The sequence below is a fragment of the Microtus ochrogaster genome, chromosome 22, assembly GCF_000317375.1.
Source record: "Microtus ochrogaster isolate Prairie Vole_2 chromosome 22, MicOch1.0, whole genome shotgun sequence".
Taxonomy (NCBI): Eukaryota; Metazoa; Chordata; class Mammalia; order Rodentia; family Cricetidae; genus Microtus; species Microtus ochrogaster.
Window position 1 is genome coordinate 22,964,456 of NC_022023.1, and position 13,386 is coordinate 22,977,841.

The 13,386-nt window shown below is 49.1% G+C and overlaps 1 long non-coding RNA gene across 3 annotated transcripts in view; it reads left to right on the forward strand.

Moving 5' to 3' along the window:
- Positions 1-6,866: 6,866 nt before the first annotated feature.
- The window catches only part of LOC101984010, a 48,044-nt gene continuing 41,524 nt past the window's right edge, over positions 6,867-13,386 (forward strand). For 2 of the 3 annotated variants that reach the window (XR_003377921.1, XR_258542.3), the window contains exon 1: positions 6,867-7,048. This is a non-coding gene — a long non-coding RNA (uncharacterized LOC101984010). The remainder of the gene's footprint in view (positions 7,049-13,386) is intronic. The other variant, XR_003377922.1, reaches the window with a different exon arrangement.

Sequence of the window (13,386 nt, forward strand, 5' to 3'; positions counted from 1 at the left end):
TATATATATATATATATATATATTCATACATATAATTTCCCTTCCGCTCAGCATCTTTTCCCTATTGCTCCCTGAGGCTTGAAAAGCACTGCCCCCTTCACAAGCCTCACCACTAATTAAAAAGCCCCTTGGCTTCTGGACAAGCCAGCCAGTGGCTGAACTGTCACCTCCTCTAGGGTGAGGTGTCTAGAACATCCCTTCTTCTCCAAAAAGGTTCAGAGCCAAGTAAAGGCAGAGTGGAGTGTCCCTAATCGCCTTTAGAAGTGTTCCTTTTCTTCCCAGGGAGTGAAGACTCTATGGTAGGTGGGGCCTTAGCTTGGACCTAGGGCGCTGGCCTGGCAGGCCACAGCTCTTCCCCTCCAGTAGACTCCCCACTACTCTGGCCAGGCAAAGCTTCTGCCCTAATTGCTAGAAGGTCTGGGAAACATTTTCTCTGCGCTAATTTTATATTTCCCCTTTCCCCCTTCCAACATTAAACATAATTTTGCGCTGTCATTGTCACTAAGATTGCGGTTTGCTGATGTCTCTACTTGGAAACACGACCTCTTTGCCTCCAATAAGGAGTTGGCCTTGCTTTAGCCAGCCACCTCTTCTCCATCAGGAACTTCTGGGACACGGTGACGGTGACGCTGCAGAGAAAGGGGGAGGGAGAGATGGAGAGAATGCACTGAGCAGGGTGGTAAAGAAAGGCAGAGGCCCAGGATTCCAACCCCCTTTGGTCTATTACAGAAGTAGAAATGTGTTTAGTTGCTGGCTTATTTGTCTAATAACCCCCTCTCCGTGTGTGTGTGTGTGTGTGTGTGTGTGTGTGTGTGTGTGTGTGTGTGTGTGCCCAAAACAGGGAACCACTTTTAAGAATTTCAATTTGTTTCTGTGTCCCTTTTCTTCACGGCCTCTTTTTACCAACACAGCCCAGACCCATTATGTTCCTTCTGGCTAGGCAGAAATTCTCTGGCCCAGTGGCAATGCTCCTAGACATAAAATCCACTTCTCTTTTATATGTCCTTCCTGAGGCCCAGTTCTCTGGATTCTTTGGTGGTAGACCAGAGCAAAAAAGGATGAAGTGACTTCTCATTTCCTTGCCTTTGCACCCCCTTCCATCCTGTTGACGCTCTGAGCTAGAACCTAGCCTGGTTGGCTCTCCACTCGTGACTGTGGAACTGGTAGCCCTGTGTTTGTTTTCCTCTCCTTTGCAAGGAGCTGCGAGTTCCTCTCTGCTGTCCGTATCAGTAGCTCAGAGCGAGTTTGTACCAAGGCTGGTGGGTTTCAGGGTATTATCTCATTTCCCTGGTGCAGAGAGAAGCTGCTGGCAGCCCCTGGGTCAGACATTCAGTGGAGGGCCCATGTCAGGGACCCAACCCGAAGGTTAATTTCCTCTCATTAGCATCTCCACGGTCTGCTCGGATTCAGGCTGCTGTTTGCTGTTTTCTCTAAGCTTAGTATTACTGATAGATTCATATTCATATTCTCTCTCTCTCTCTCTCTCTCTCTCTCTCTCTCTCTCTCTCTCTCTCATCTCCCCTTTCCTCCCTCTCTCTCTCCCTCCTCCCACATCAACCCCATTTTCTGAAAATCATTTCATGGTTACTAACCAATTTGCCTATTTTTATCCTGGAACCCCTTCCTCCATCCTATCCTTCTTCTCCCTGTACATCATTTACAAACATATTCTGGTTTATCTGAATTAGTTCTTTTCCCCCTTCTTTTCTGCTTTCCCCGCCTCCCTTTATTCTTTCAATAATTTCTAGGAAAAGCAAAAGATACAAAGTGGTGGGGCGGAGATGATCCTAGCTACCTGGAGAGAATCTGGAGGTTCACAGTGACAGTGGAGACGACAAAGAGGAGCCGCATCTGGTTGGAGTATGCATGTGTTTGTGTGTCTCTGCCTTGTGTCCTTTGAAAGCTTCTCTGAGCTGCTCCAATGCTCACGCCTCTGAAGCATTTGCCGAACCCAGTCACAGCGAAGGAACTCAGAGTTAACCTCTTCTATCAAATGAATCTTTGCATTTAGAGGCCCATAAGTCTCAATTTCTAGCTACCTTTTGTCGATCCAGGCTGGACTTAGTGAGGCAAAACCAGAGTTTATAATCATGACCAGAAAAAGTTTTCTAAAGTTGAGATTATTTTTCTTTCCTCTTTTCTAAACAAACAAAGCCAGAAACAAACAAAAACAAAAAAAACCCAAATCTGAAAAAAAATATTAGTCCACTTAACAAATAAACGATTCAACAAAACAGCAGTTTCTCCTTCTGTAGGCAGAAAGCTGGAGGTTTCTTATTTATTTATTTTTTTACAGCCAGTCTGTTGATTGAAATGGTTTCTCAAACTACAGTGCTGAAAAGATTTACAGTTTTTCAACAAGTCCTTATTTTGGAATGTGGTTTTGGTGAGGCTGAAACCATCCAATAATCAATGTAAAATGAGTGTGAGTGTGTGTGTGTGGGGGGGGGTTGGGGTCAGGGAGGATTGTCTAGGACCTAGAAGAGAGCTGATGCTAGGCACATGAAAGCCGGCTTGGGTCTCCAGGGATGGAATTTGGGAAAGAGCCTGCACACGTCTGTCTGCTCCTGGGCTGTAAAGAAATACATTGTTAAGGACAACAGCACGGACAATGCCTTGAGCTCTGCCTGGAATTCAGGGCTGAGTTAGGCTGTGAAGTTACACTGTAGTGGCACTGCCCGTTTTGATGGCATTTCTGGGTCATTTGAAACTCAACCTTTAGTCAGTTCGTGGTGTATGGTTACAGAATTTATTTTCCCATTTATCAGCCCTCCCTTGATATTTTCTTTCTTTCCTGATAGCTTCCCAGGGAATTAATCCCCCTTTTTTATATTCCCCAGTTCTGTTCTCCCCACAAATGCAGCCATTTTTTGTTTGTTTGTTTGCTTGTTTGGTTTGTTTTCCTGCTTCTGCTGATCACTCATTTTCTTTCTTTCCCTTTCCTTCCTTAAGAGATGGAGAGAAATGAGAAGTATAGGAGGGGGATTTCCAGAGGGCTCCTCTCTGCATTATGAATTACTCTTACAAGGCAGGTGATTCTTAACTAATAACAAAGTTGTAAATTGCTACTAACTATCAGATATTTCTCATTTGTCAGCTTCCATTGATCTGATTAATATTCCACTCTTTAGACTTCTCTCAAGCTGCACTTCCTATCAACTCTAGCCACGCGATGCAGATGGCAGACTATCACCCTGGGATAAGAGCCTGCCACTTCACGATCCTTTTCAGGACCTTGTTACCTATGCTGAGGCCCATGGTTTGGACTGTGGAGCAGTCTGCAAAGGGCAGAGGCTAGGGTGCAGGGCTGGAGCTGCCTGATGTATATGTATGTGCTATCTTGTATGTGCAATTTGGAAAACTTTACTGAGGGATTTAAATGTATTGAAACAAGCAAACAAACGTTTCTTAGGTCTCGTGATAATTTTTAAAACTTCATATTGAAGGCTAGAAAACAAAGCAACTTTGTAAGAGCTGTCCTTAGACAATATGACTGGTAAAGAAAGAGGGGTTGGGGGTGGGGCTGGAAATCAAGGCCAAAGGAGCTCAAAGATGGGAACCCTGGTAAAACTCTAGCCTTTGAAAGGAGGTTATATTTTCCCCAAATCCTATTGCATCCCACTGTAGTATCCAGAATGCTTTTTTTGTTGTTGTTGCAGTTATCAATAGCTGCTGTCTCAATACCTCTGGAGTTTTAATCTTAATTATATTATTAAGTGAAGTACCATTCTGTCAGGGCATTGAACATGATTTATGACGTCTGCCTATTAAAGGATCGATTGTGAATATCGCTACTATCATCTATCAATATTCTCAAGCCTGGGGTATTTCTCACACCGGTTATTTGTGGGAGCAGAATGACAGACTGCAGGAAAAGACTATTTCTTCTTCTCAGAGCTGGCTTTCCAGGTGCAGCAGGGAGAGAGAGAGGTGTGGAGCGCCAGCAGCCTTTCTCAATTCTTACAGCATCTTACACCTAGGGAGAATGTGAAGATTTTTTTCCCCCACTCCTTAATGCCTAAGCCAGTGAATTCTCCCTGGGGCTAGTAGAGGAAGAGAAGACTTCTTTTTTTTTGGGGGGGGGGGAGTAACGCCTGCAGGTCGATGTGGGAGGAGGATAGCTTTCCTAGCTGCCAGGTGACTTGCTATGAGACACGTAGGGGGAAAAAACCAGCAACTAGCAGCCCTTTATGGGAGGATGGATGGCTGTGTGCCGGGGGCAGATTTTATTTTATTTTATTTTTTTCTGAAACAGATGCCTGGCCCTGCCTATGCCCGCGGACTCGGAGGTGTTCAATTTAGGGAATCAATAAAAGTTCTCTGCTCCTTAGCTCCTCTGCTTCCACCTGCGCCTGCTGCCTAGGCAAAGGTGGAGGCGGGTGCGAACGACGCAGTGTCTGGGCCTGCTGGAGCCAGCCATCTCGGGTCTTTTGTCTGCAGACAGCGCAGCGCCTGGTGTTTTCCACACTCACACTCAGGGGGCAAGCCACCGGCCCCTGGTTACCAGCTAGTCTCGGCCCTCAGCTTTAGTGGGGGGGGATGGGAGAAACAGAGGGAGAGTAAAGGAAAACTCTCGCGTCTCCTGTGGCTGGAGGCTAGAGAAGCCCAGCAGGAGGGGGCCTGGAAAGAACTGTGTATGTTGCCAAGGGCAGTCCGGACAGTGCCCCGTGTCTTGTCCTAGCCCCTCGTTTCTGGGTCCTCGCTTGGGCACCGACTAGGAGGCTCCTCTCTGGAGGGTCCTGGTACTCAGTCATGTGCCCCCTGACACTCAAGGTAAGCTTATCTAGATAGCTTGGAGCAGCGCAGTGGTAGGAACCCAGGATGTGGACCTGGCCTTTGGGTGATTAGCGGTTGCCACGTTCCTACACATGAACACCACAGCCATCACCAGTCTTTCCTCTTAGGATTCCAGCGTGAAGAAACAAGAATACAGCTCTGCCTTTTCAACTCCCAGATCGGAGGCCTGAAGGCCCAGGAACCACAAATTGTCAGTAAGGAATTAGGGTTCCAGGTGGACATCCCTTGGGTCTGGATCTTCTTGGATGCCTCAACAGCACTCTGCTACCTTCTGATGGGCACTGTGTCGAGCCCAGGAACCTGGACTCCCCCCCCCCTTAGCCAAGTAGCTTTGCCTTTCTGGCTGCCTTGCTTCAAGGCTTTTTCTTATTTTTATTTTTTATTGATTTTTTTTTCTTGGATGGGACCATTTGTTGTCAAGTCTAGAAACCACCCTGGATGAGGGCAGTGATGGGCACATTGAGAGAGTAGTCCACTCTCTCATTAAAGTAACGGTTCATCATTCTCAAATTAGGCACATCTGCCTTCTTTTGTAAGCAACCACCACTGGCCTACACCCATGGCAGACCAGCCAGCATTCAGGCAAGTCCTCAGGCCTGTCTATAATCTGTCTTAGGGGAGGAGGCATTAGGTGTCCCTGGTCCTTCAGTCCTAAACTTGCAAACTCCACCAGTGAGGTTCTGGCAAGAAGGAGGAGGCCTAGAGGCTCTTTCTCAGTATGTTGGTGCCAACCTGGGCCACCACAGTGGAGGTCACAGGAGCCTGCAGCAAGTCTCAGCAGGTCCCCAAGGTGCCCTCCTTGGGTCAGCCCCAGGGAAGGAGAGTTTTAGGTAAATAAGAACTCCTGGAAATGGGGCCATGGAATGTCCGCTCCAATGGGAGTGGGGGTGGAAAAGCCTGCGTGAGAAGAACCCAAACCGAGGCCCTAGTCTAATCTCCCTTATCCAAAGGACAAGTGGCAAAGAATGGGAGGGACAAGGATGGGGTCATTGAGGAGTAATAGAGACCGAGACCCTAGGAACATTGGAATGAAGTTGTTTTCTTTCAGATTCCTTAGGTAAGCTTACAGTGGGCCCTACTGGAGAGTAAACTACGGGGGAAATAGAAGATACAGGCACAACGTCTATGTTACCACATTTTAATTATGGTTCGACCTCAAGAAACAAACAAAAAAGCCCTGACTGACCATTCTTTTTTATTGTCACACATAGAATGCCATTATTATTTCAAACGACCTTTCAACTCCTGTGGCTCCTGGGGCAGCTGCAGGAGCTACATCCAGGAGGACAGTCACCATCTGCGCTGTAGCTCCAACTTAACCAAGTTCACCCCCTCCTCCCCTCTTGCCTCTCTCTCTTACTTTTTGCCCGGTTAATGAATATTCTTGGGGTTAGGTTCCTTTAAAAAAAATCACAAGTTTTGTTAATACAGACCATCTTTGCCCCATTGATCTTTATTTTGTGGTGCAAAGAACCCAGGCTTAAGGGCTGGCAGCGCACTTCCCAGCCTGCCTTGTAACTTAATCGTTAAAACCTTGCCCTAATTTTTAGGCAATAGATTTGGAGTCAGTCAGTCAGGAAGAAACAAACCAATGGCCCAAAGAGCTGGATGCAGGCTTTAGACGGATCGAAAATCAACGGGTCGGAAGAAGGATGAAATTTGTATGATGCTCTAGATCTTTAAGGCCTTAGCTCTCAAGAGCGTGCCGCTGCAGTTCTTTGCTCGGTCTCTTCGGACTACCGCCCGCCCGGGCTGCCCTTCCCTGTACTGAGGCTTGCTACACACCAGGCTTTTCCCAGCCCCCGGGAGGAGGCGCTGGTGGCCGGGTCGCCTCTCATCCCTCCAAGCCAGAGTGCTGGCGGCCCCATTCACAAAGCCCCTCTTGCAAAGAGGACACACACACACTCACGCCGCCCCACACGCACTGCTTGGAGGGCAGTTTGATCTTGTCTCATTGGCGTCTCCGGCCTGAAAAGAAAATCGTTTGGGTAAACAGCCAAGCTTCCAGGCTTAACGCCCCGCTCCTGCCTCCGCCCCTCTGTCCCCTCCCGCCTCCCCCACTCCCCTTCAACCCCACCCGCCACCCACACTCCGCTCCGCTGCCGGGCCTCCAGCGAGCTCCGCGCGTCCGGGTCCGGGAGGGAGCCAAGGGCTCCCTGGTTCAAAGGGCCGCAGCCCAAGGGGATGCCCTCCTCGTGTGCCCTGGGGTGCAGAAGCAGACTGCAGGGCGGTGGGACCAGCCTGGGCCACGGTAGGAACCTCGAAATCTCATGCACCCCCAAATAGCTGGTCCCAAGGGAGGGCACAGGGGCGTTCTGAGGCCGGTGGGGACATTTTGTCAAGATCTAGCACAGGCCGGGCAGGCCACCCCTGGCCGCTGCACCTGCAGGCTGCTCCATAGCCTGGTTGGGCCATTCTGGTTCCCACCACTTCATCACAAGCGTTTGTCCATTTGTGTGCCCTAATAGGGGAGCGAGGCTTGAGTTTCTTTGGCCGCCCTGTGTTGCATAGACCCCTCGGTTAACGATGACCAGGCCCCCACAGCCTTCAAAGGGCCTGCGTATCGGAGTAGCTTTGAATCTAGTATTAAGCGATTTCTAGTGTTTGATCCTTCCCAAAGGAGAGCTCTTCACGCAACGTAACTGTAAACATGATTGTTATTAATATGGCAAAAAGTGGTGCTTAAAAGGATGCTGGATTCTCTCTAGCTCACACGTTTAAGCAGAAAGAACCTTGAAATCGGAAATACGGATGGGATTATTAGTCCTGATTCCCCCTTACCCTGGGTTTTAATGAAAAATGTCCCTCTCCTGCGTAGTTCTGGCTCTCCCTCCCCTTCTTTCAGTCGCTGGCTCGCTCTAGTCCAGGAGTCATTAGCAACCCCCTCTGGCTGCATGTTTTGCGTCGGTGAAACATTGTGCCATAGTTGTAACACTAACTCTTGCACCGCATCTTGTGGTAGGAAGGGTAATAGCAAGAAAGTAATTTTTCATCCTCAGGCTCTATTCTGTGTGTGTGGCGCGGTGGGAGGGGGGGGGAAGAATCTTAGAAAATATGAATGGGGGTGGGAGAGAAAGAAATGGAGAGAAAGAGGGAGAAAAGTCTTCCAATTTAGAACCTCCTGCAAACCGAAGGCCTGAAGCTTGAAGTGCGGTCTGCTCCCGTGACTTCCTTCTGTTTTGTCTCTGCTCCTTACTGCCACCCCTCAGTGGAAGCTAGGGTCCTCTCTGGAGTTGTCACTTAGCTCCCAGAATCTGTCAGCAGCCATCTTCTCCACAAGTTGGCATTCTCACCTCAGAGACTGCAACTCCCAAGAACCTGGCCACCCCTCTACAGCTGGCCACTTGAGGGACTGCTCCTCCTTAAGTCCTGCTAGGAATCTGAGACCTCTCTCTAGTACGGTCTCTCAGGAACCTGTCCTAACCTAGTGAAAAAAGGGACAAGCCGGCCAGAAAACTAAACTGGCTATTTTCCTGGCTCAGCCCTATAATTTCTGAGTGGGAGCCCTGAGAGCCTTCTAATCTGTCTTGTGGAGCAGAGAGGCACAGCTCTCTCTCCATCTCCTGCCTGACTGCCCAGGGACCTCCCTACCAACTCCAAAGTTTCCCAAAAGGGTCTCTAAGTTTGCTTTGTTCAAGCAGAAAAATACAGGGGCGTAGATGCCACCACCTTCTTTTTCCTCATGCTCTTCCTCTGTCCACTGTCCCCAGGGTAGCCATCATTTTACCCAGTCAATCTATTGAATGTCCTGAACACACACACAGAGTGTGTGAGAGTGACACACACACACACACACACACACACAAAGAGAGAGAGAGAGACAGAGACAGAGAGCGACAGAGAGGGGTTAAACAAATAAGTAAAAACTACGTTAAATGGAACTTCCATGTCCTTTTCAAAACAAATGAAACGAACCACACAGCTCTTCACTGGGCCATAAGCAAGATGCTCCACATCCAAAACTATGTTCAAAGTGGAAGATAGGTTGTTTCTTATCGCACTTGGCTCTGGCATGGGAAGAAAAATGAAACAAAGGCTGACCATGGTGTATCAGTGAGTTTATTTTTTTATATATATTTTATAGTCTAGTCCAGTGGATCTATTTAAGGGCGGATAAAGATCTTAATTGACCAACTGGTTGAAAAGGAGGCAAATAGCAAGTTGCACGTTGGAGGAGCAATGTTTTGTAACTCATAATTTCTGGCAGCTGCTGCTTTCGTTAGTTGAAAGGTGGACACGCTGAGGATTGCATTTAGAGCCCCCCCCTTTTTTTTGTAAGGCTGAGGAGCCAGGCTTCAATGAGGCAGCCAATGGTCTGGCAAAGCCTCTCTCTCTCTCTCTCTCTCTCTCTCTCTCTCTCTCTCTCTCTCTCTCTCTCTCTCTCTGATACTCCACGGGTCACAATGAATGGATTTCTGTGAAAATCATAACTGGGAGGTTCTAACTTCATAGGCACCCGCTTCGTGGGAGACATTTGCATTGGCCACAGCCGAATGACTCAAAACACAGCGCAGCCCGAACTGGTGGCCTCCTGACAACGTGTCTAATTCATTTTCTCTTTCCTCCGAAAGCAGTTTTACAGCTTAGGTGACACCCTTGTTTAGTGAAATTGTGCTTCTGTAGTTTTCTTCCATTGTGCGGTTACTTTGAGCTATGTGGGTCACGGATGTTTTTTTTTATTATTATTTATTTTTGCCAGTGGGGAAGGAGGCCTAGGCATTTAGGCTTCTTTGGAGATGTTAATAAAGGAAATAGGACGGGTGAAGATCAAGTTAGGTTGCGGGAGAGTGGAAGGCTTAGCCGCGTTATTCCAGTTTCCGAAGCGAGGTGGCGCTCCAGGGCACTGCACAGCGCCCTGGTTTCCGCAGCCGAGCAGCGCAGCCTTCGCTCTGAAAAGCCTCAGTACCCGAGCGCTGTAAAAGCAGAGTTCCTTAACCTTCGATGCAGAGTCCAAGGGTCCTCAGACCTTCCTAGGCCTAGTAGCCTACAAGGGGGGGAAAAAAAAGATCCGAGGTCACTACTTGGGACAAGGTGGTGGCAATAGTGTGGCCAATCCCGCCAGGGCTTGCTCAGCGTTGGGTCTTCCCTGGTCTAGTGGGTCAGAGATGCTGTAGAGGGACCTCAGCCCGGTCCCGCCCTGTCACCCTTCCGAACTGAGGCTGGCTGCCTAAAACTCACAGAGGTTTCACATATCCCGCTTTAGTTAATTCTTTGGCCTTAGCCCCGACCCCAGTCAAAAGAAGAAGTCGAAGAAAGAGCAGGAGGAGGAGGATAAAGAATAAGAATAAAGGGGGCGGGGGACTAATGCACCCAAGTTTTGTCTCCCAAACTAGGTCTTTTTTTTCTTCTGCTTTCCCTTTTTCTCTTTATTGCCATTTTCTTCCCTTCTCTCTTGCTCCTTTTTGTTTTGTTTTAGTTTTGTGTATTTTCTTTCCTTCTACTTTCGTTATTTTTGCACCCTCATTGGTGAGGGAGGGAGGGAGGGAGGGAGGGAAAAGGAAAGAGAGAGAGAGAGAGAGAGAGAGAGAGAGAGAGAGAGTCTGAATGCCGAATAAATAACAGTAAAATTGAAGAAACAATTTCGGTTTATTGCATGGATTTCAATCCACGCCGTTCATTTTCACGTCGCCTTTGCATTTCCCGAGGGCTCAGGCTCATAAGCTCCAAGTTAAAGATGAGGGAGAGAAAATGTCCTGTAGTCTCCTAGACCCTTTTGGAAACTATACTGGAAATAATAGTGGCGGTAATCTTTCTGGGCAAACAGTTCTGTACTATGGGAGCGTCGCCGTGGTTTTGCAACAGGATCAACGCATGTGCAGAATTTGTTCTCTTGGTCTGAGGCCCTCTTTTTAGCTTCTGGTTCTACTGGGTCCCCTGACTCGCGAGGCATCCCTTCTTCCCTGCCCTTCCAGTACTGTAGCCTTCAGGCTGCCGGGAAAACTTTGGTCTCTGCTTACCCGGTTGCATGCTTGTAGCCTAGCTATGCTCCGGCTAATACCCCCCATCTCACCCGTTTCCCTTGAAGTTTTTAAAGTAGAAATGGTGGGATGTTGAAACCAAGTTTAGGAGTCTTACAGAAGCTCAGAGGGTCAGGCCATTAGGAATGTTAACTGGCGACCAAGAATTATAAGCATGATCGGAAAGTCTCTTCCAATTCATTTCTTCAAGTATTTATTTGTGCCTAAGTGATGAAAGGGGACAGTTGTGAAATAGACAGCTTTTAAAAATAATGAAGTCAGATGAGCCTTTAACCTGTCGATCGCTATAAATCAACTTTGAAAAAGACAAATGGGGAATGTTATTTGGGCACCTACCTCCCAGCATTTGCTGTGCCCGGGTTGGCTTGTCAGCAACTGGGCTTAGTGAGGTCTGAAAAATGACAGTGGGGAGTGTGTGTGTGTGGGGGGGGGGTTCAAGCATCAGAAAGATCCAAAGGGGGACTTGTTGGTCAGCCTGTGTCTCCTTCTCTCATACTTGCATACCAGTAGTGGATGTGGCTACTGTAATGTGCCCAGGCCAGGCAGATGGTAAGCTTTAGGACTGCGGGGGAATTCAGAGAGGCCATCACTCTAGGGACTGAATGTCACAGGATAGAGGGGACCTCCCGTCCAGCTCTGTCTGTCAGGGTTTGGAAGACTCCCTTTGGAAATGGTGGTTGTGGGTTGTTGTTTTAGCTTCTCTCTCTCTCTCTCTCTCTCTCTCTCTCTCTCTCTCTCTGTGTGTGTGTGTGTGTGTGTGTGTGTGCCCACATGCGCCGCTTACAACTAAATTTTCTTGGCCTGAGAGGGGACATAGTGTCCTCTATGACACTGGCTGGTCTTCACAAGAAAAGGGGGGGGGCTGTAAAACTACAACAGGTAGAAGATGACAGGTGTCTGCAGGTTTGAGGAGAACCATGAAGGTTCCTTATTCTGACTTCTGTAAACGGCAAAACAAAACGATGTGATGTTTTACAATCAAGTTTGCATGAGCTTTTAAAGGTAGCAGTTCTCCACAACTTCCATTTCAGCCACTGAAGGCCTGGGGTGTTGGGTTGAGAGAGAATTGAGCTTAAGGGAGTCGGTCTGGTCTTCTTGTCAGGGACTTCTACCCTATCCACGCTTTCCACCGTGCTGCCCCGGATTCGGGTTCATCCCCGGTCAGAAAGTCTGCCTTAGCTTCTGGTCTCTGGGTTTGCTTGTCTTTTCCCCTCCAAATACTTCGGGGGCACGGAAATTCATTCTCACTGTCTTGTACCTCCGGTGCTTCTAGGAGAAACACTGGCAACCAAAAGAACAGAAGGGCTGCCCGAACGCTAGCAACAGGTACATGCTGAGATTTCTTTCTGACCTTCTCGGTCACTTTCCTCTCCATCTTCATTATTGGGGTAGAAGGCTAAAGGGGAGAACTGCGTGCCCACTTTCTCCTGGGTCACCGGCAACATCCCTGAAAGGGCAGCCATCAGACTGTGCTGTGCCTACGGGTAAATGCCTGGCTAAGTGGTTCTAGTAGTGGCCTTTCTCTGGACACTCTGGACACTCGCTTGGACCGAAGAGAGGATCTCATTGGAGGACCTAAAAGAAACAACTAGAAAGTGGAAAGGATCAAGCCTTTCAGGAAGATCCAGACACCTGAGCTTTTGGGTCTGGCCCTCTGCGGGCATCCATTTACCCTGACCTCCTAGAGATCTGATCTGAGCCTCCTGCCACAACGCCAGAGCCTTCCCACCTGACGTCCCTTCATTGGGGACATCAGACAGAGGTTCAGCCCAGGCTTGGAAGGCTCAGGCTCTATCTGCTTCCAGCCTACCCTCCCAGGTAGCTTGGAACTGAAGCCTGGCGGCCGCAACACTCAAAAAAAAAAAAAAAACAAAACAAAACAACAACAACAACAAAAACTACTCCTGGGCCACAACCTCGGTCTTTCCCGCAGAAGCCTAGACGTCCCTGCCCCGGAGGCTAAGGCGGCCAGTGCAAGGGGAGGCTCCCGAACCAGCCAGGTCGAAGCAGTGAAACTGCTACTTCCATTTTCCCCCCTGCAGGGAGGAGGGGAATTCGTTGTCGGAGGAGGTCGGTGGAGACTCCTCCTCCGCTCCGCCTGGAGGCAGCCAGAGCTCCGCTAGCGGTGCGTCTCCGCCCGCCCGAGCGTTTCCATAAATCAGGCCGCTGGCAGACTGCTAATTAGCTCCGGCCGAAAAGAATGAGAGTTCTGTAGCACACGGTGGGTTGGGAGTGGGGGCTCAGTAGGTGGGAGATCAGAATTCCCCAGGATTAACCGAGAGACTCCTTGGGGGCTTCTCAGCGTCCCCTGCCCGAGCCACCTCCGATCACCTCCTGCTAGCAAGGGCCTGCAAGCCTGGGCCTCCAGATCCCGCGCCTCCCGCACGGCGCGCACCTCTGCGTTCGACCTGGCCCGCCCACCCACGCCGAGGCTCCCTCTCCCACTCGCTGAGCAAGCCTGGCGTTAATTAACTCCCCCTTCACCCTGTGCAGTATCGGAAGACTTTCAAAACTCATCCCCAAGTGTTTCCTTCTCAAGCCTGAAGGCTGCGTTCGGAACAACCGGCAGAAAAAGAGGGGGGCTGGATCTGGGGGAAGGGTCGGTTACGTC